At 42.0% G+C, this 23,418-nt stretch overlaps 1 protein-coding gene across 5 annotated transcripts in view; it reads right to left on the bottom strand.

The window, feature by feature from the left end:
- The window catches only part of SGMS1 (sphingomyelin synthase 1), a 98,586-nt gene that overhangs the window by 59,846 nt on the left and 15,322 nt on the right, over nucleotides 1–23,418 (bottom strand). For 3 of the 5 annotated variants that reach the window (XM_087765866.1, XM_087765865.1, XM_087765872.1), the window contains exon 2: nucleotides 10,362–10,480. The exons of 1 other annotated variant lie outside the window; for it this stretch is intronic. The gene's annotated coding sequence lies outside the window, so the exon portion shown is untranslated. Of the gene's footprint in view, nucleotides 1–10,361; nucleotides 10,481–11,947; nucleotides 11,963–23,418 lie in introns of those variants that run through there. One more of the 5 variants, XM_087765867.1, reaches the window with a different exon arrangement.

Here is a 23,418-nt window from a genome sequence, read left to right as displayed (position 1 = left end):
GCATAACTGTATGCCACTGAAAGAAAAACATTACTGCAAGAAACACAAACAAACAAAACCACTTTCCCTTATTTTAAGCTTGTTGCTTCCTTATTTTATTTGACACTATTTTTTTGAACTGGGAGGGCCTGGGTACAGTCATCCTCTGCTCACACTTTGCATAGCATTCCTCTTCTCACTTCCTCCACTCACAATCATTTCTTCTCCATGCTGAAGAGCCAAAGTTTATTTACCTTCTTTTACACAACAGCTGCTCTGTGCCTTTGATTACCTGCATCATCCTTTGCTGAACCTTTTTCTTTTTGAAGATGGAGGACCAGCTGGCATTCAAGACATAGGGAATCAAGATTTTTTTTTTTTTTTTTTACAGTAACTTGTTGTTTCTCTACCCCTTCATTAATAACATCCATTCATTTACTACTTTGACTTCACAGCTATTTTCAGTGTATGGATCTCCAAATTCAGAAGAAAAAAGCCCCCCAAGAACAGAACAAAACCCAAAACTAATAATGTTTTTGCATCATGCCAGTGTTGCACAAACAAGCATTAGGTTTCAGAGACAGGAAAGGCCCTGGAAATTGCAGTAAGCTCTTAATCTCTCACAATGGCTGTTTCCAAAACATTTCAACCAGAGCAGCAGAGCAAGGCATTAATCACATCCCTGTCTGTGCATAAGGAAGCCTTCTTCCATCCTCTTGCTTTCCCCGCTAAAGCACTCACCCTCTGCCACTCAGGCACAGCTCAGGAACCACCTGCTTCTTTTACATGTCCCAACTCAGGGCTCTCCATGCTTTTGCAAAGCACCCCCAACCTGACAGGCACCCCCAACCCCTCTCTTCTGCTCAGAATGGCAGATCAGCCTCCCTCCCCGCACGTATTGTTCACCCCTGCTCTGCACCACTGCTTGGGCTTGCTCTAAGAGCCACTCAGCACACAACACGTCTGCTGGCACCTCATCACAGAAAGTCCTGGAGAAGAGGGAGCAAAAATAGTACTTGTGCCCTGCAGGTGCCGAAGCCAAAAGAGCAGGGAGGAAGGGGGCAGGGGGGAGAAGTGAGCATGGATCTCATGTTCAGAGCTGGCAAGCCTGAATTCAGAGCCCATGGGCTCCATATAAAACAAGTAGAACGTGCATCTCAACCTGCTTGTGGTTTGGGGCAGTTGGGGCGGGGGGAATACACACACACACTTTGGTCACCTGTACTTATTACTTCCTGATGCAGTACCAGCAAAATTACCTCTACTGAGGGGCACAAAAAAAACCCCTGCTTTTTTATTAGTAACCAGTTGCTGCTTTACAGCTTCATTGACCTTGAACCACATACCAGATACCTTACCTCACTTATGCTCGACACATGCTCTTTCTCTCTCTGCATGTGGAAACAGAGCACCCAACACTTTCTGTGTCATTAATAATCACAGTACACCAAGGGGCAGAGCTATATCCTGAAATTCCTGCCCAGTATACAGATTTTTTTTTTTTCCCCAGTTTTCAGCACCTCAAACTCCTCCCAACACAGGGTGACAATACAGATTTGCTTTAAAGTGTACATTTTCACTCCACCCCAAATTACCACTGAGAAGCAGAGACTGGCTGAATAGAAGAGTTTTCCAGCTAAAACTAAAGAATTGGTGCAGAAACACTAAAAAAACAATCCTTACGTGGGTATTTTACAGACAAACAATAGGATTACAAATGCATAGAGAAACAACTTCAGATTTAGCGTGACTTTTGCAGGGATGATACATCTTGCACAAGCAAGAATTTACATAAACAGCAGATTTTTATCTGCATCCTGCTGCAAGTTCACTTAAAGAAACAATCTTCTAAGTCTTTAGACTTACCCCTTGCAAGGCTGTGGGGTAAAAATAAAGCTCTTCCTTGGGACAACCTGCCAGGTACTCCTGCTGCACAGTTTTGGATGCTGGTTGGAACAGACAGGAAGGATGGATTCATTTTGTTTGTGATGATAACTGGGCTTTACCTCAAGTGAGCATCCAGCACCCCACCTTGAGAAGAAAGAGGATCAACAGGTCCAGGAACAGACCTTCTTGGGTACTCCACCTGGAAATTCAGGTTTAAAAAGAGTTCTCGCTTGTAAAATTCAAATTGTATGAATGTGGTCTGTGAAACAACATTCCTTTGCTGGAAGCTTCTCCTCAGGCATCGAGGTTGTTGGATGCTCTGTTCCCTTCTCTTTTCTAGTGAGCCACTCCTTTCTAGCCCATTTCTCCATCCAGTTTTCATACTGTACAGGGACACCCTCCTGCCCACCCAGTATGCACTTCTAAACAGAGACACATGCCCACTGGCATGAGATTTTGACACGTAGGTATCCTTACAACAAGGTATCAAATTCTTGCAATACCTGAGTAACCTTGTCCAACTGTTCACCAAACTGATCTCCATCCTGAAAGGTCTAAGCTGTTTCACTGATACCTAACATATATCTTCCGGTGCAAGTGTTCGTGCTGCCTCTTTCTGAACGGTAAGATTTTGGCTCTCAGCATCATCTTCCTCCAATGCCCTCTTCTCATCCAGGTCAACTCAAGCCAAACAAGGATGAGGGACAGGAAAAGAGTAATAAGACAGTTTGCCCAGGTATTAAATGATGTGCAATCGTTCCATCACTCACCCTCCACTTCCCCTTGAAACTCTCCCTTGTCCTGAATTCCTCCTGTGCACTCTTTCTGTTCCAAGCTCAGCTCAACTCACATCTCAGCTTCTGGACCTCCCTGCTGCCATTGCAGACACTCAAGAAGACAACTGAAAATCCAGTAAAACTATACCATGCTTGTTTTTCCGCTCCAGAGGAAAACAAATTTGCACAAAACTGACCGTTGTGCTAGAAACTGCACAGAGGAGCTCCCTGACAAGTGGTGCATAATGTTACAGGATCAACAAGCTAACAGCTCAGTCACAGGCCAGCAGTGGTACCATGCTCAGAGGCACTTCTCATGAAACACCGTTTTTTGGACAATTGCCAAATGCCAAACTACCCAGCACTCCAACTACACCGATTTAAGACTGACCAATGCACAGTGCTGCAGGTATCACGTCATCATAAGATGATCAACACCTGAACTCTTGAATTAACAAGCTGCATCAGCAACCCAAATAATCTGCGTTTGGTTTCCCTGGAAGTTTAAGATGACAACCCCAGAAACCATTAATTTAAGAGCTAAAGTCTTGATTTGGCTCTGGACTAGTAGTTAGCAATACCCATTGCACAGGGGAAAGAGGCTCAGAATAAAGTTTCCTAATTAAGGCACTGCTTTACAGTGGAAAAATACAAATAATGACTATCTGCTGTTGCCCCCTTGACTTTTGGCTAGGCAGTTCTGTGTGCAAACAGTGGTGTATTTGAGTTGTGAAGCTGAGTACACAACATATTTCCCCCTACACACAGAAATTAGCTCACTTTCATACTGGCTGCTTCAGCTGCGTAAATAAGAGCTAATACTGCCTTATATATATTCTGTAAAACTAAATCCTACAGAATGTAGCCAAGTAAGAGTCACAAAATTTTTAAGCTCTTTATCCTTGCAGTATACTACTTTATTTCACAGTTTTAACATAGCATTCACCGGGGATAACATTATTAAAGTTTACCAAGGGAGCCGTCTATTCATTATAAAACCTTTCTCGACAGAATGCTTTGGGAAAATCTTGAGGGGGGTGGGCATGAAATCAGTGTATTTTCATGCACCACTTGCAATTTTGCAATTTAATATTTGCGATTAAGTATCTTAGGATACTGCATGCAATTTACCTGTGCAACCATTGCTCTAAAACCAGAGTAAGTCTGTGCACTTAAAGAATCTGGCCTCTGCTCGATGATGTTACCACCTTGCTAACAAATCTGACACCTAACCGGTAGGTGATGCTTCAAAGCTAGCAGTGATTTAAGGACAGAGCTGTCCTTCTGCTTTGATAGACCTGCCCATAGCATTAGTCCTTAGAGATTATGAAAAGAGAGCTCACACATTGGCTTTGAGCAAGCTGACATCCTCACAAAGCACAAACACAATCTCGTGCTGAATATTATTGGAGCACGAGAAAAATCATTTAGAGAAATGGCAGCTACAACATAGCTACTTGCCTTATCTCCTTTGTCAACAGCTTTTAAACTGCCAGGTACAGCTATGATTAAGGAGCAGCTGGAGATGAGAAGAGACATCCTCATAACTGCTGACAGGTAAGTTTATTTGAGCTTCAGCACAAGCATTTAAAGATGAAAGCACAACGAGGATGCTGAAAGACAACTGACAGCTTTAGGAACACACACCACTTGTCAAATAATTTCTGTGATGTAGGGTAATATTTATGATCACAGCATTCACTGGGAATTAGATCATCCATTTAGCAACAAGTTTGCCAGATCAACTGTCTGAGGACTTTAAACAGGATCAGCAAAAACTGTAGAGCATTGCAAAACTGGAGTCAGTGCCTTTGCATTCTTGGTATTCAGCTGCCTTCCCAGAGAAACTTCACAAAACACTGAAACACAGGGGAAAAAAACCAAAACAAAACATCAAGAAGAAGAGCAAGTCAAGTTTTACAACTGATTTCAGGAGAGACACATGCTGTCCATGTTGACTGCTATGCCCAGACCTGTTAGTCTACCTCTGCCTTGTCTACAGTGCTCGATTTCACATCTGCTGCTGGCTTCATTTAAATGCTTTTCATGCAAGATTATTATTTTTGGAGCAGGCAGAGTTTGATGAACAGTACTATGGCAGGGCAGTTATGCTGCTAGACATAGACCACCCAAATCTTTGGCAGGGGGCAGATATGAGTAGCTGCATCAGGCTGAGGAGGGTATCAGCCTAATTTGGATCAGCAACAACATTCACGAAACATCTGAAGCAACCTTGCAAGCATAGTTAACATATCCTAATAACAAAACCAGCATTTGTGCAAGGCGTGTTCCTTACCTTTTCTGCTATTTGCCTTTCAATATGTGTCGTATCGCTCTGGGAGCTCCCAAGGCTATATTTACATGAGCTTTCCAAGAAACTATTAGTAAACCTTGGGGAATTAGTGATGCGTCAATGTCTGGAGACGGCTGCAATGAAGCTCCACAATGCAGAAAAGGGCAGGGAGGAGCCTAAACAGTAGGAGCATGCTCTAGACAAGATGATATTTAAGTTTGCCTAGACGTAGCTTGGATGCACACGATTTGAACAGTTGGTACAGTCACAGAGGACTCTGGTGACAGAGCAGACGCCCTCCATTGGGCCTATAGCATTTTAGTACCAAATATTCTACCCATCCTTTGCTACATATTTATCACCATGGAGCAAAATATATTAGATATAACATTTTGTCTTCTTAAGTAATACATGGAAATCTGTCAAAACAGCTGCTGACAGCCTTTCAACTATTCATTGGAAATGGGGGCAGCAGAGGAAGGGGGAACACAGGCCAGGAAAAAAAAAACCCTTTTTGTTTTAAAGCATCTTGAAAACAAATCTATGAGAATAGACAAAAACATTTAACAAATAAACTGAAACAAAGCATCTTGTGCAAGAATCCCAATAACGATATCATCTGTGGAATAATAAAACCGCAAAATCATGGAGTAATTTTAAACAACTACATCTGTCATTAAAATAATGAACAAACTAGTCGATACTTATCCAATAAGAGAGAGGTATTTAATAGGGTCTAATTCAACATGGGAGCATAGCCTGTTGGATCCATCTAACGACTGAAGTTGGGGGAAAACAACCCATTAATAATGCAGCTTCCCAAAATGCACAAAAACCAGAAGTATCACCCTCGCAGTCTATGTCTCCTGGGTTGCAGCCTAAAAGGATGCCCAGATTCATTAAATGCTTTAGCACCATTTGAATACAGGTTTGCTGAATGCAAAGAATGGAGATATAAACCAGAGAGCAAAGCAAGATTAGAGATCAGCAAGATGGCCTTCCCCTCGTGAATCCAAATAAACAAGGCATTCTGAACTATTTCCAGCATGACTTCAGCACAAAATAACATTTGCACTTCAATGTAGTAAGTTGATGTTTTAACTGCATGCTAAGAGCTACAGGAACAGCCACGCACAGCAGCCCTGAGTTTAATGTTGGCTGCTCGGCCTTCAAAGGAAGCGAAGAGTTACAAGAGAGACATGCTGTACTTCAAAGCAGTAACTGTCTTTCAGATAAAGACTAAAGTACTTACGTTCACTCTTCAAGCACTTGAACCCAAGTAGAGCACGCTGGTTGCTGTCAAAAGTTTTAGTATTGGCTGGGTGCTCTGTCCCATCCCCAGATGTCTCAGGTAGATGTGACACTTGAAAGGAGCTGGGATGGCATTAGCCATCAAACTCCAACTGAAACCTCATGTACACGAGAGCCAAGTAGTAAAAATTAACCTAAAGCAAAAAGGAGCACAAGCAAAGAGGATGCAAAGCAAGACAGAAACCCCATTTTCCCTTTGAACACATGCGAGAATTGGTGAGTACACCCTTACGGGAAATTGTCTTACTTGGGACTGTAAGCTATGAATCAGAGTAAGTCAGAGCCAGCCTCAGGACAAAGGAACAGTCATTTGCTAATTCAGTTGACAAACCTGGAGAAGGACGATTCCCCCTTTGGATTAAGGATTAATCAGCAGCAGGTACAGCCTATTTTCATTAACCACAGCCATTTCCTGCTAGCACATCCTCTGCCTTTTCCAAGAAACAGGGGAGCAGCTATATGTCTGAGGGAAAATTAATTAGGAAACAAGAGCAAAACTATCGACAGCCACCTGCTTTATGCTACTCACTTACCAAGAACAGCCAAGCTATTTAATAAGCAGCAATGGCTAGGAAATCTACCAGAGTCAAATCTGATCAATCCGAACAAACTGAGCACAGCAAACATACAATATCTGCTCCAAAGTTCAATTAAATCTTCAGTTTTGGATAACTGCCCAAGATGTTACGCCATCACTTCTCTCCTTGGACTCCTCTCTTGGTACACAATTGCTCCATTAACTTGGGAGGAAGCAGCAGCAGCACATCAGACCATAGACTGGATTTAGGTACTCCCATGCATGGATTCCCTCTTCATCCTCCTCACCTTTAAAACACAACCTGTGGACTTTTTGTTTGTACCAAAACCACCTATGCAGATCCTGCAACATCCACTTGCCATTCCCACTTCTACAGGACAGTTTTGATGCATGCAGCTCATGTGCATCTGGAAAAAGTCAGGGGGGAGGTTAGTGGGGGGGTCAAACAGGAGCTGAGAAGGATGCCCACGCTTTCCCAGAGAACAAGGGTAAAAACCAGCAGCGGGTCATCCAGGTGTTGCTGTAAAAGATGTTGCCTATTGTGTGTAAAAGGTGAATAAAGGTAGTGCTTATACAGCAGATCCCAGGCTTTAACCTGCTACATCACCTCTTCAGTCATCAGCAACTTCAAGCTCCAGCATTCCCGGCAACAAAGGTATTACTTAAAAAGTCAATGTCACAATGAACTCATGTCCTACAGAGGACAGAGAAGAACTCTAAATTCACATTCAATTACATACACGATTAATAAATTTACCCACAGGTGCTTTTACATGTACAAGACAACACCCAGAAACCAGTCACTGCTTTTAATGGAGGTTATCTCCCACGTATTTGAGATTTCACAGGGTGGTGGGCTTTTGTTGGGGTTTTTGTTGGTGGTGGTGGGTTTTTTTGTGGGTTTTTTTTTTTTTTAAACATCTGCTCTAGCCAACTGTTGCCCATTTAATTGGGAAAACTGATGGCTGAAAATCTTGGTGCCTATTAAACTACCAAGTAGTCAGCACTGGAATTTAATTTTAACCATTCCAAGCCCTTGCTGCATTCATACACATTTTTATTTCTGAACAAGCAACTTCAGCAAAAATATTTTTAAAAGATACCGCATACACTGAGGCTCTCTTCCTATGGAGTTAAATTTGGTAGATATAAGCCTACCTGGCAGTAACAAGCTTAAACAAAAATCATTAAGACATACGGAAATTTAGAGTTCCGGCCATAAACCACTGCTTTACACTGCACTGCCTGCTTTAAATAGTCACTGTTACACTGTTGTTACACAGCAATCAGTGCATTTGCTTTGCTTTCTGAGTCCAGAGAGACGCGTGGTCAGAATCATTAAGTGCTACATAAAATTAACATCGGGTTTCTCTTTCAAAGCCACTGAAGTTTTAAATTTAAAAGAGAATTCAGCAAGCACCTATATCAAGCACATACAGTGCCAAGCTGGAGGATGAGTATATTTATATAACAAAAGGCTTCCTGGATTTTAAGGTTCAAGTTCTGCAAAGCTAACAATTGAGGAAAGGGATGTTCTCCCTTTGTTTAAAAAAAAAAATAACACTCATACAAAAAATAAAAAAGGCGCCATTGAAGAGACAGTAGATAGCAGTGTCTTGATATTCCACTATATTAGGTCCCTAGATTTCAGCAACAAGTCATCCATGTGCTTTGTGACCCCACGAGTTTGAAACATACGTTGCCACGTACTGAGTCAAATACACAAAGAAATAACACAGGTCCCAGATACCAAGGCACCTGCAAGTAATATCTCTACATAAATTACAAGGTACGCCACATGCCCAACAGTATTTGGTTTGAACCTTTTTCATTTAGCATGGAACAAAGCAGCCTTGTACCTCTTGCACGGTACCTGCTGATGTTCAACCCCCATTAAATCTGCATTAAACTTTAAGTAATAGATTACTACATTATTCATAACATCTGTGTATTGGACCCAGGGTAAACAAAGTTGAATCAATACACTGACATAAGCTTCTGGTGTCTGGTAAAAGTATCTTCCACTCTTAATATTTATATAGTTGAAGGAGGGTGGGGAAAGTAGGCATTTTTCATGACTGATGAAAACAAGCCTAGATATTACGGTTTGTCCAGAACAGCTATCACATAGATGCCAGCTTTCAGAAAGCAGCAACTCCAAAATTAAAATCTGCTCATAACAATTCACCTTACATGCGACACACACAAATAAATCAGTTCCCTCAATTTCAGCAGCATTGATGTTTAGTCACAGTATTTTTCTCATTATTTCTGATTACTGATGGTATTTATTATAGTATCTGTGGAATCACTACTCAACATCTTAATTGTACAACACTTGAGATTTAGAGGCATGCAATACTGTGACATCTGTAGGAGAGGGGCTAAAACCAACTTTCCCAAAAACACATTTGCTCAGGGTACCCGCAGGAAGAATTACAACTGCATTAGGAAGAAAGCTGCTTTTCTGTGCCATCCCTCACCACAGCCTCTCCGAATCAGCCAGTTTAGTCTCACTAATATTCAAGAACATTTTGAGAAAAACGCAGCAGCTTTCCCAGCTAAGAATGGAAGGCACGAAAGACTTGGTTCATTCAATGTGCTAGTCACTCAGGTTACACACAAACAAATAGTTTTAAAAACACACTCTTTCTCAAAATGCCTATGCCCAGTAGCTCGCCTTTTATTTTCTGTTCTTACAACGCCTCCCCCTCTAGCTCTTAAATCAGTCATTGAGCTCTGCAGCACAGATCAAACCCAACAAAACCATGAAAATCTTAAAAGATGCCTTTCAGCAATCCTCACACAGCTTCAAAGGATTATTAAAACACAAAAACATAACTACAAGCAGCAAGAAAGGGCATACGCCCCATTTATTTTCTCTTTGCAGGTCATTCATCTACGTCAAAGCCAGAACTGGGAACAGAAGCCAGTATTCCAGCCGCCAGTCTGGTTGTCTAACCAATGTATCACTCCAGTTTCAACAGCCAGAAGGGCAAAGATTTCCTTGTAGAGCATTTATACACAACCTACATCTTCTCAAGTTTTGCTCTTAGTTATCCTTACCTGGAAGCAGGAAAAAGGAACGATCTAAGTGATCTTTCAGTTGCCTTTTCTTAAGGCTATACAATTTAGTACTGGAGTTAGCCTGTATAAATTTTTTATCTTGAATGAAGAGCGTGCCAGACTGACACAAGCAACAGCTAAGCTAAATGGGGGAATCATCATATTCTCTACTAAGCCATGTTTTTAAATGAAAGCCTCGCTTAAAGAAACCAGCCAGTACAGGTGCCAAAAGAAACAGTGCCACGGAGCTGCAGGACATCATCAGATGATGCAAATACACAAGTGAGGACAGCTGACTGCTGCCAGTGCTGAACACTGCCATTGGCAAACACACAAAGTATGATTAATACAAAGCAAAATGGATATCTGCCTGTGTAAGTCCAAAACATGAACTTGAACTTATCCAAATTCAGGTCACATTTAATATCAGTTTACAGTAAACAAAGTATTGATAAAAACCCACACCACTCCAAAACACACGTGCTTGAAAATGCAAAATCCATCTACTTACCTGAAATTGCTTTTTTACGCAGAGCACTCGATTCATCAGGTGAGAAGCTCACTACAAATACGAAAGTCAAAGCTCAGAAGACCTGCTGCTGGCTGCTTCTCACATAGTCATAAGAGCCACTATTAAAAAAGCAAATAAAAACAATTACATATTAAGGAACAGAGCTAACAGCAAGCCTTCTATTAAAATATTAGGAGTTATTACAATGTGAAGATGACCTCAAGGTCTACTGATAGGCAGGATATACAGTAAAGACTGATAACATGGACAGCTGCATTTTAAAAATAGTATTTTCCAAAGGACACAGAAAAAGCGAAGATCCCTGTGTCCAAATAAGGCCTATAAGCAGCTTTCACTGGATCTGAAGGCCTGGAATGCTTCTTCATACACTTTGTGGCATCCCACAGAGAGCAGATCCACTACTCCCTACACACACCAGCCTTCCTGCAGGAGTGTACCTTGGACGTACGCCCATTTTCCTCCCATGCTGCACCAGGCAAGAGTGGTTTGGATGAGACCACCACCCCCAGAACAACATGGGAAACGGAGCTGCCAGAAATGGGCCACTGACCACCTGGTTTGGGCCAGGGGCACCATAGACCAGAAGCCGCCTACTTCCAATGTCATGGGAATCTCAGTGCTTCGTTCTCGAAAGCCATACCCAGTTCCAGCAATACCCAGAGCACCTTTTCTTTAACCAAAAGAGCAAGCAGGCAGAACAACTCTTGAGATACACATTGCTGCTTGGAGCACAAACTAAAGAAATAAATCTCAACATTTTCTTTGAATGAAGCTGGTAAAATCATCCAGGCTCTGAACTGGGCATCACACAAGGTAACAGGTTTTGCTGACAAATAAGCTGATGCAGGGGGAGCAAAGGAGGAAGGCTGAAAGCCTTTTCTGCTAGTCTTCAAGATAACCAAGATCATTTACAAGAGAGAGGAAGCACTTGCAATGAAGCAAAAAGAAAATGTAAAAAATCGAAATGCATGTGACCAAAATCCTTAAGAGGCAGCACCCAGGTAACAGGCTTCTCTCCATACCCATTATCTAACTTTTGCACAGCCGAACATCAGAGTCGGCAGTGGTAGACAAACCACTCAGCCCTGCAGCTGCAAAGCAAATACACTCTTCACCCAATCCCCCCAGCTTTCAAGGGAGACAAAACCAGGGGGGAGATTCGGAAGAGAACCAGCCCCCTTTCACATGGGGCTCTGCAGGGCTATTTCAATTAAACTTTCGGATAAGGGAAAACCAGATGGTCTCCCTGCTCCATTCACATTAGTTGGAAAACTGCAATTCATACATTTCCATTCAAATTCTAGTTGAGGGTGGGGGGGAATAAAATTCTGCTTGCTGAAGCAGAACCAAATCCAAGTAACTGACTGCTGGGAAGCAAGCAGCCTGCAGCATGGCAATTCTGCTTTCTTCGACTCCTCTTTAGCTACATTTAGGATTACCTGGAAATTCACATTTGGGTTTTACCCTTCATTCTTGCCTCATCTTCAAGATTATTCCATGAAAGTGCTTTGGGGAGGGTGCCATTAGGCACCCCGCCCCCCCCAACACCCACCCTGAGCACCCACCAGTCCAGCCTCCAGCGGCCAGAAGAATCCTCTGTGTAACAGGCTGGAAGTCAAATGGCTTTTGTCCATCCAGATAGAGCCAGGGCACGCTGCCAGCGGTGGAGCTCCTCAGTAAAAGCCTTGCTATCCTGCCCTGTTTGCTGTAGGATTGTAGTAATTAGAGCTAACATTTACAAAATGTAAGACAAGTTATCCATCCCATGAACACCCACCAGCACGTTTTCAGTAAGGAGGAAGGCTCTGTTTCCATGAGTAATTGCACTCTTATCTCATAACAACAGCCACCCTCCCAAACACATCATACTCTCTTTGCTCACAGGCACTCACTCATCTGCCAAGTTTTATGAAGCCCAAAAAGCTGCACATCTGCTGGGAGCAGCATCAGTGTGAACCGTGAGAAAGCCAGCCTGCGGTACCCCTCCCCACATCCAGAGGGAAAGCTCCAAACTCTGTGTGCCCGCTCTTCTAGGAAGGACGGATCCCTCCCTGATCCAAGAGACAATGGAGCACAAACTGGCATTCAAACGTAAACACACATTTTCAATGAGCAAGTCATGAATCAGCATGTGCTCCCAAGATGCTTGATAACAGCTGTAGCTTCTTCCTCTCCAGTATAAAGCCATACAGACCCTATAAGGACACATTTTCTGCCACATACAGGATGAGTTCTGAGCCAGTTAGAAGAAAGTAGAAGCAATTCACACCAACAGTTAGCTTCAGTTACTACCAAAGTTACACTGACAGCAGAACTGTATGGCAAGGTTTGATTAGAGCTCATTCCTTTCTTGTGACACACATGGACCTTCATTGTATTTTTTAAAAAACTCTAACATTTGTTATATACTTTTCCAGAAAATAAAAGTCCATCTTCCCTGAATCAATTAGCCTGTATGCCAAACTCCTCCATCCTCTGCTCCTTCCCCCAGAGGAAGACCCTTCTGTTTGCACAGCGGTGGCTTCTGCTCTGCTGGGGTACAGGCTGCCAAGTTCAGGGCCCAGTTTCCTTAAACTGCATTTTAATATCTTCATGGAAGTAGTTCAGTTTCTAGAGTTGCTAAGCGATAGCGAGCCATAACAGCACAAGAGAAGCCCACTTCTGTTTTAGCATATAACATGACAACATTCAGCTCTGCCTGTGATACCACTTACTCTAACATCCACAGCATTTCTTTAATGCAAAGGCACCATCTGAGAAGCAATTCTAATGGTTTTGATGCTATAAAGATTAATTTCTTAAGTTACTTGCCAGTCTTTTCTCTGTAACACAAGATGGCTAAGAACTACCAGCTATTCTCAGTAGCACCCAAACACACTCTAGAGCACCGCTAGCTTATTCAGAATATATGTACCATTTTACAATACCTGATCTAATATACTGTAATCAGCACAGCCTCGAGCTTAGGACAAGCTTAGAGTTGATGCTGCATCTCTAATGCATTTAAATAGATTACAGCTTGCAGAAACCTGCAAGATTTCCAGAAAGAGCAAATACTGTCTTTGATTAATATTCACATTTTTCAGATGAATGCTACCATCCTTATTATCCATGCGGAATTGTAAGCGAACCAACTGTCCACGTGATTTAGGAGAGTAAGTGTCCACATCTAAGTACCGAGGGCCACTTTCAAGACTTTACAGAAGTGAAAATGTCTCCTTGTGCTGTACATCAGTTGTGCCTGCAAAGCACAGACATGAAGCTTTGGAGTTGCAGATTCTCCTCTTCTTCTTTTCCTTCCCACTTAACACATATATTCAAGTAGCACTGTTGCAAAAGGAGCAAGAGCAGGCTGTTGTCTTACTTTCTTATCCAACATAAACAGCAAGGATCAGGAATGTCTGCAAAGGCTGGATTAACCGGCTACTGATGTCTACTTAGAAAAGGCACCTTGATGATTAGAGCAGTATTTTCATTTTACGCCCTACCACAGGAAAGCATGCATATTTCCACACTTCACTGGCATATTTGCTTCTCATTTGCCAGACACAATAAAGTACTCCTTAAAATACACTGGAGAAATTCAGCCTAAATAGATCACTTGCACGAGTTCGCCAACCCAGTATGCTTGTGGATTAAAGAAGTCAAATTAATGGATTTAAAGACAACGTAAGGGATTTTGAGAGAATGTTTAGCCAACATCTAATGTCATTTTAATCCCCCTCACAGTTAATTCTTTGAACATAGAAAGCCAGTAAAATTTGTGATGCCGTTCTTACACAGAAAACATCTCCAAAGGCACGCTAATCACTGAACTATTTTGCAAATCGCTCCTAATCTACAGTTGTTTGCCTCTGCACTCTTCCTGCAGAGACAATAAAATCATACAGCTAATCATAATGTAGCACTCACTCCCAATGAAGGGGTATGTAAGAAAAGAATGATCCTCATTTGGTTTATGTAGACAGATCTGCAGTAGGGAACTATTATCGAAATACTACTCCCCCCCACCCCCAGCTTTTGCTATTATATTTTAGGGTAACTCCATTTTACATTTTTGTCTTTAATTGTAAAAAAGCAAAATATTTTTAGCTCCCATTTCCATTTTAGGAAGATTTAGAGACAATTCCCCCCTGCCAGACACACCGCATTTTTAACCAGTGCTTGGTGAAGCACTAAGGGAGGCAGCTCAGAAACATCCCCTTCATCCTTCTTATATGGAAAGATGGTAGCGACACAGTATGCTGCAAACTCATTCCTAACATCCCAAACCCCTGAAAAAAAAACTGTTGTTATCACAACCGACAGCAACATAATTATATGAATTAGCAAGATTTATTCACAGGACTACCTTTGTTTAGTTCTTCCAGTGTCCCAGTGACCTGAATGGGGGACTTGGAACAAAACTGAGGGGAAGAAGCTGAGAAGACTTCAGCGACAAATGAAAGATGCTGTTTTCAGCAAGCACACTTTCTTCACTATTAAAATTTGCACTTTTATCACAGAAGTACACAACTGTGCTCAGTCTCACATCTAAGACGTGTACTTTCTGCACTAGCTTGTACAAAGCCAGTCATACACCACCAAGTCTTGATTTCCATTTTATGCTGTAAATAAAGTGAAGTATAATTGGGGGGGGGGGGGGGAAAGGACTGCATGAGCACCAGTTAAGACAACAAACTTTTGAGGTCTCTTACTAAATAACTACGGCAGAGAGAGGAGGAGATACAACAAAGGGGGAATCAGCTTCTATTAAGAAATAACCAGATCCAAAACCCCCCTTTGCCTGCTGCCTGGATTTATTTTTAGGTCACGTCCCAAGAGATCTAACACAGAAGTATGCAACAAATAGCGATCCCATTAACAGGAGATGGTCTCTTTTGCTGTTTCAAAAGTAATCATTCCTCTCTCAGGCCTCCTCCCCACCTTCTTGTTGTTCAGCCTTCCAAAAAACACCTTACAGGACACACTCCTCTCCACAAATCTGGCCTCAACATTGCTGTGAGTTTCCTTATCACTCAGGGTACCAACTTCCCTGAAGGACACTTGGAAATCTTTACACTAGATGGATTCAAGGACACTGAGAATTTACTTAGTACATACTGATGTTTTCAACTGTCCCTACAGGGCGAGATGATCAAAATTTCCCAGATTCACCTGAAAATACTTTGAAGATAAAAAGCTAAGATTAGTTAATTCTAAAAAAGCAAGTTGCTATTACGTTGGAAAACATTAATAAAATGAAACACACTGCAACTAACTCATAGTTGGGTCATTTTCAAGATATTTGCAGTTAGACCTATCTAGATATTTTCCCCGGGTTATAAAAACACAAGGTTTGATTATTCAGACAGATCAGATTTTCTGGATCAATATTTGGATGAAGTTTCCACTACATACAGCTCCCACGAGCAGTCCACTTAGTCCATATATGCATACACACATGTATCTATTAGAAGGACTTTCCTGAAAGCCTCAGCTTGATAATAATTTCAAGGTACACTGTTATAACATCTTTTTGAATGCACTGCTGTCTGCTGCAGCATTTGCTTCTGAAACACACGCTCCTTGATTACTGGCAAACCCACCAAGGGTTCCCTCAACTGGCAATCAGTAAACCTACTCATAAAAGGTCACATGCCTCTTCCCGAAAAGCGACTAGGAAATGACAAGCCTTCCCTTCAGCCCGTGACCTTTCGTACAACATACCTTGTGAGTTCATTGTGCAAACATGTTAGAGATAAGGAATGCAGGGTATGACCGGAGCTACAGACCTTACTGCTGCTCTTGTAACAGACAATAGCACGAGTGAAGTTTCCTGTCTTCTGCCACCAATAGGAACTACTTCAAATTGCTTATTGACTGCTTATTTTTACCAATCAAACTGGTGTTTGGCATCTCATGGATCATTTTCCATTTACTGGTACCTATTTTGGCTTTACAGGAGCTGGAGGAGAATGGAATAAAAGCCAAGGACTCCATGACAAGCACGGTCTACATGCTTCTGCTAAGGGGATGGAGACAGAAATGGTTCACCTCGACCTGCAAGCAACATCACGCATCAGAATTCACACTATATTTAAACACATGACTTCACACCCAAAAGCCTTCCTGTCAAGTTATCTACTGACTCGGAAACAAACCACAGTAGTTTAAACTTAGCTCTTTGTATTTTGCAAGTGCTTTGAAACAACAGGCCCTTAGATATATTCCACCTCTGCAAGTGTCTTTAAAAAGTAATAGCTGATATAAAGCTATTACAGAGAGAGAAATCGGAATAACTAGTTTGGCAAAAGGAGGTGCACCCTTCATTAACCAGACAGTTGAAAAATTGTATTTCTCATACTTAGATTTTTCAGCTTTTAACATGAGAATAATACTATGAGTTTGAGACTTCACTAGTTGGACAATATGGTATCTGCAGTATAGTGGTGATGATGGCATGGGAAGAAGGGGGGATGCTGGTATGCTTACGTGCTGATCTCAAAGGGGGGACGGGCAGAACAGAGAGACAGGGTCATTTACAGACTGTGCAGTCTGGAGAGATTAAGGCAAATAAGCAGGGCAGAAAAACAGATCTGGTGTGTGTTTTTTTCAGCTCCAGCAGGGTTAAGAGCATTACTTCAGATTCACTTCTGGAACATGATCCTCTGCTGGTGACTGAATGTCTCCTTTGTCAGCTGCCCTGTGTCACAGGCACACAGCAGTTCACTCTGGCCTCACTGCTCCTCTGAGGACACCCAGTGAATTGTGTGGAGTGCATCAAATTCCAGAAGTACCAGTGAATGCCGACAGTTCGCCTGGTCAGGGAGGTTAGGGGATACTTAGCAGGACAGCTGGAGAGATGTGCTGACAAGTTTTGTGTTCACTGCTCAAGCTTTGCAAGTAAGCTAAAAAACAACCTGCTTCATGAACCACACCAAGACCTCCACTGAAACGGAAAAAAAAAAAAAAAAAACCACCAAACCTAAACACATTCTCTGCTCACCTGGCAAATACACTCAAAATATGCCTGAGCAGCTTTCCCTATGTTACTGCAGCAGTTAAAGATCTTTTAAGTATACAAAAATATGCTGCTAGCAACACTGAAATTTATAAAGGAGGCTTCTTCAAGCCTGTCTAAGCTCTTAAAATATCATTCAATACTTTGTATGTGGGTCTCTTCTAAACAGAAGATTTGCAAGATAATTATACTGATATCAGAACAGCAAACACTGCTATGTATGCAATGCTTGGGCAGCTATCCCATTTTAACCTCCTTTTCAATTGCCCAGGAAAACTTAATCAAAGAAAGGTTGTAAAATGGAAAACCAGAAGGTATCATTCTCGCAGCACCTCTGGGCTGAAGCCAGCATACCCAAGATCAGTGACTACTTTTTGCAGAGATTCCCTTTGGTGCTGCCATCACAAACTAAAAGTTTGGCATTTGCTTCCACTGTTACAACCCTTAAATTCAGTCACCCCAAGCTTCAGGGCTTTTATTTTCATGATATCCCCATACACCAAAAAAAACCTCATAGCTGTTCTGCTACATCAGTCGAATCAATGCGAAAGAGCAGCTAAACCACGTGCCCTGCATCAGACAAGGTTCTGTCTGAGGCTTTGACTACTTTCAGCTCCACGAGTTTCCTGAGCCTGTATTTAGTAACCCCCGGGGAACCTCTCATCCAAATACTCACTCAGTCCCCGCCCCAAACATGATCCCATTTAAACTCTTTGTGTCCACAACATTATCTGGCAAGGAGTCCAACACACGTCCATTGCTGTGTGGAGACGGGAGTCTACGTGCCACTGCTCGCTCCTCGGGATTCCAGTTACTGCCACACAGACGGGGTGGAAAGAAATCCTTGTTTCTGGCTTCCAGGCTACTTACAGATTCAAGCAGGTATGCTTACACTGCTACCTAATTTTTAAGTTGTCACAAGCTGTTGGGTGGCTTATAAACAGAAGCCAGGTTACAATCCACAGGTTGAGAACACTCTTCCCCTCCGTAATAACACATGGGAGATGTTTTGGAAACCCTTTACTGTAAAATAACAAAATGTCAGAAATGTGCCTTTCCTCTGCAAGAAAAATTATACAGAAATAGACTTTATCTCAATAGGTTCCTCCATGATTCCTAGGATGCCATACTAAGATTTTTCAAGCATTAAAAGTGGCAGAACAACCGATTTTTACACTCTTTCATATGAGGCATCATCTCTGGCAAAGCCAAAGTATCTCAATATCCCCAAAAGCTGATCGCTTTGGCGTCTAATGCTGCTAGCAACATTCAACAAATGTCAACAACACACTTCGTATTTCCTTCAGGATTTAAACAGCCTACAGAATAAAAAGGACAGAGCAGCAACCACCCCAACAGATGACAGAGCTGAGCATGGCATTGCCTGAATGACAAATGACAATGCCTCTGGCTAACAGCAGGAGAATGCGCATCTGCCAGTGTCGGTACTAAACCATACATACCATATCTGCTTACCAAAAGCATTTCTGCCATCACTTGTGGTCTATTTTTCTACAGTGGAACCTTATCCTGCTGGTGTTAAGCCAGCACTCCTCAAATATATTTCTAACTGCTCCTACTTACCATACAGCAATACTCAGTGACAATTTTGGGGGTGAAAAACTACTGTGAACTGTTCAATAAATAAAAATTAATCTGGTTATGGAGGACAGTAATTTTTCATACAATAAATGGCTTGGAGTGTGATACACCGATCAAAATTAACATTTAGATATGACATGTTGCCCCACTATATCCCACTCCTGGCCCTCAGCTATGTTAGAGGTCCTTGTTCATCCTGCAATGTTCACGATGGCTGCATTCCAGTCTGAGGGTAAAAAGGTTGCCTGTAAGCAGTTTATAGAGCATGTGAAATGCTTTGTTTATCCAAAAATATCTGAGCTCCAAGAAACATTAAAGCAAGACAAGAACTGCAACTCCTACAGATACTGCCAGAAACTTTCTTCCTTAAGGCTTTACAGGCATAAAAGACAATTTTGCTAAAGCAAAACTACAAACAAAAAGCAAAGTGTAATGCTCTTAATATGCTAAAAAGGGTTGTTACAGCAAGGGTGAGAACAAGCAGTGGACAAAGCAGGGGTGCCATTTCACTCTTGCTCACTTTGTTCAGAGCAGATCATTGTATTAATCAGTAGGAAAAACCTGATGGTGCAGCTAGGTAAACCAAAACTTATGGGGTCTTCCCCAGTAAGTGGGTTCTGGAAAACCACTATAAAAGTAAAGGGAGTTTCCCTGCTACCTGGTCCACAATTTAACTTGCAGTAGTGAAATCCAGCTAGCCAGCAGATCATCTACGACACTTAAGTCTTACAATAATCATACTCACCTTAAAAATAAAACTCTGCCCAAAGCATGTTAGTTAGGCAGTTATTTAAGACAAGAGGAATTAACCACATTGGTCACCAGAGGTAAAAGCATGACAATTGACAGGAGAGATTTTTCAAACAACACTCACAATCCAGCACAACTCAATTATCCCAGGGGTACATAACTGGAACATGGGAATATTAAGAATGTTATTGTTCAAAAGCAGAAAAGAAGCATCTCCTTTTCCAGCTCAAAGTTCTTCTCATTTGAAGACATGCTCTCAACATACTTGATTGCTGATCCCTGTTTTAGTAGGGCAGCAAAGGCTAAATCAGATGTGCCGTACCCTCTTGCTAAGGCCAGGATACCTAGTGAGGGAAAAAAAGAAGAAAGGAGGGGAAAAAAGGAAGGGGTAGGGGACAGTTATCTCCAGCCTCACTATACTGGTTCTGTAGTAGTTATTGATTAGCGCATTTTTCTGTACTGTCTCCTTATTTAGCTCTGCAGACTCCCCATCCCATAGCTCCCGGTGCATGCTTTTCTTGGGTTGTGGTTTTGTCATTTGTCCCTGCCAGGGAATTCCCAACCACAAGCTGGTTTTGCACCAGTTCCTCACTTCCATGAACTGCCTAATTGATCAATGGACTTATCTCAATCTACATTGCAAATGTAGAACTAACCAAATATAAACAGAAAAAAAAGTTAAGCTTTTAAAACAGTGATCTGGCAGGTAAGGAGATGTTCTCCTGCTCTGTTAACATCACTATATGCAGGTTTACGGCAAGGTAAGACTACATACTTCTTTATTTTTATGTTAAAAAACACTAGGAGATCCTATACAGCACTGGGGCAATGAAACAGCAAGTTTAGACATTACCAAAAATGTATGTGGAGAAAAATAAGCCCTACAGTTTCATAAGCCATTTCCTTCAAAGTTACTAAAAAATACACGGGCCTTCACATAGGTCTTATACTGCATTACAAGCTGGAATTTTCTCGGTGTGGTCAGAGACCTCAGACAAACAGAAACTGCAAGTAGTGAAACCCAGACAATCCAATATACGAAAAAAACCCCAAAGAAAGTAAGTTGGAATAAAACTTAGTCAACTTGGTGCTTACCCTCCACAAGGTTAACTTCAGCCCTACAAGACTTTTTCAAGACTAGTCTTGTGCAACACTTAAATATAAGAACACCAGACAAGGCTCAAGAATTTAAGCAAAAGCTAGCAAGTTCATTATGAGTCCCTGATGTTACCCCTGGCACTAGCCTGTAGAAATAGTGACAGCTTTTATGTGAGAACACAGATAATTTCAGTCTTACTCTAAAAAGCCAAAGAGTGCATTATTGCTTAGTACTGAACAAGTTGCAAGACCAAGAGCACATCACAACCAAACAGACTTCATTTTCCAGTTTTTTCTTACACCAGGGAGAAAAGTAGTTAACACCAGGCATATTAAGTGCCAAAATTAGCTGGTTTGCTTAAATGCAACATACAAAACCATCTGCAGTACTTCCTGAGGTACAAACAACAAAAGCAGCAAGTCACACAAGATTTTCAAGTCTTGGGGGGGGGGGGGGGGACGGACACAGACCCAACAACAAAAAAAACCCCTGTACTCTAACTTTGAAAGCACAGGAGGCGCAGAAAGGCAAGCTTCTCATATACCAAAAGGATCACACAGCATCTCCAGGTTTCACAAGATCCCTGCAATCTTTAAAAATGAAATGTCTCTTTTTCTTTCTCCAAAGACACATGCTTTGCAAACTCACTGGGACAGAAAGCGTAATTCTGAAACACATGTAAATAGGTGTGCAAACGGCACCTGTGCTGTAGCAAGTTTCAAGCGTGTCAAACTAAAACTCATAGACATTTTAGCCTTTGCTGCCAGTCAGTACAAAGAGCAATAGACAAAGTTGCCTTGTTCCGTTGAATTTACACGTCAATACTAAAGTAGACAAAGAGGTTGGAATATAAAAGTGACCTTCAGCCTCCTTGTCCACTCAAATTCTTCTCCAAACACTTGTAAAATGACACAGCTATCCCAGTTAGCCCAATTAAGTCATCAGTCTACCACAGACAGACCAAACCACCATTGCCAGTGTTCTATCAGTAGTTTAAATTAGTGGCATAGCAGTTCATCAGCACCTCACCAAGAGACCTTTTCAAGTCACCGCACAAGATGGCGGCACAGAAAATAAATCTATTCCCTTAATTTTCAGAGGTTTACAAGGGTAAACGATGAACGGTCTGCACTGCTCTGATCTAGACGGATTTCACTGACCAGAGGAAAGCCTCTCAGCACAGTGCAAACACCAGTGCCAACAGTAATGAAAGTTGAAATCCGTCATACTATCTCGTTTCCCATTCCTCTGCACAACACATTTTATTTTTAGGTTATAACATCTGATACAGGACAGAAACAAAGGATGGGCACAGGCACAACAGCTGAAAACAAACTTGGAAACGCCAAGAACAAGACATTTCCATTTCACGTTTAGGTACATTAGCTACACCTTCAACTCACATTCAGCATTTCTGGAGTCACGGTGGCAAGATTTATACTGTCACACTGATGTCACCTTCACATGTGGTTTCCCCGCAGTCACAACCTGCTTACAAAGAGCCTGTCACCATCCTTGCGAACTAGAGCACATGCTGCTTTTTTGCCTCTTGCTTAATAGGGAAACAATAGGATTGAACAAGATGGGTCGGGTATGGAAGAGGAAGACATGGGATATTGAGCAGGTGACTCCTGAGTGGTGGTTCAGCAAGGAAATCTCCGGTATGAGAATTCAGAAGTTAGTGAAGCTCTTTTATAACTACAAGTTACGTGAGCCAAAGGCAGTAACAAAACTTAGTTCTGGGGAGAATCCTAAGGTCAGAAAGAGAAAAGTACAGAAGCATGCAACACAGAACAGATCTCTGTTTTAAGCTCACAAAACGTTTAGATACATGGACAAAGTGATCCTCCATCAGTGGCCTGCTCCCTTCCTACACACGATGCTTCCCTACAGCTAAGGAACTTTCTTCTCACGTCACTGCAAATGTATGCATCAAAATGTATGCACAGGTATGCATCAAAGCAACAGAGCTACAGAGTGAGACTTGGGCAGCAAGTTCTGCCTAAGGGAGGAAAGCAAAGCTAAAGAAAAAGAAGAAAATTGGCCAATATCAAGCACACCTTTTCCTGAAGCAGCTTCTCGTGATAGAGAGCTAATTTTCACCTCTGACAGCTAGCAACAAAGGGATGCACACGCAGAAGTACAAGCAGAGCCCTCAACAACCTGGAGCTCAACTGCAGTTCCTCCCCTCTTTCCCAGTGAGGCTTTTTCTTTTTTAAACTTATCAAGCAAATCTCACAAATCTCTCATACCCACTTAAAGTCAGGGGTTAAGTGGAGCTAAGTGAGACAGCATAACTGCTATTACACTAAAATTGTCGTACATGTTCCTTTTTGCTAATTCTGTTGGTGCCATAGTTATCAATGGGAAGTAGGAAGAAGCTGGAAGGCAGATCTGTTCACCAGAGCAGCATGATACAGGTAATGGCACAGCAATTCAATACATACTTGCCCTCTGGGAGTATTAAATTCCACAGCTGGGTCTGCAGAGGAGCTTGGTCAGCCAGCTGAGGTGCAGCCTTCTTCCAAGTTTCAGAAACTGTCCCTGTTTCTTGGGTCTCCAGAGGCCAAGCAAGCAGAGGC

Source organism: Nipponia nippon, unplaced genomic scaffold (genome assembly GCF_047370975.1).
Source record: "Nipponia nippon isolate SJK-2023a ecotype South Korea unplaced genomic scaffold, ASM4737097v1 scaffold_3, whole genome shotgun sequence".
NCBI lineage: Eukaryota > Metazoa > Chordata > Aves > Pelecaniformes > Threskiornithidae > Nipponia > Nipponia nippon.
The sequence above is the reverse complement of the archived record's forward strand: the minus strand, read 5'-3'. Positions and strand labels throughout refer to the sequence as shown.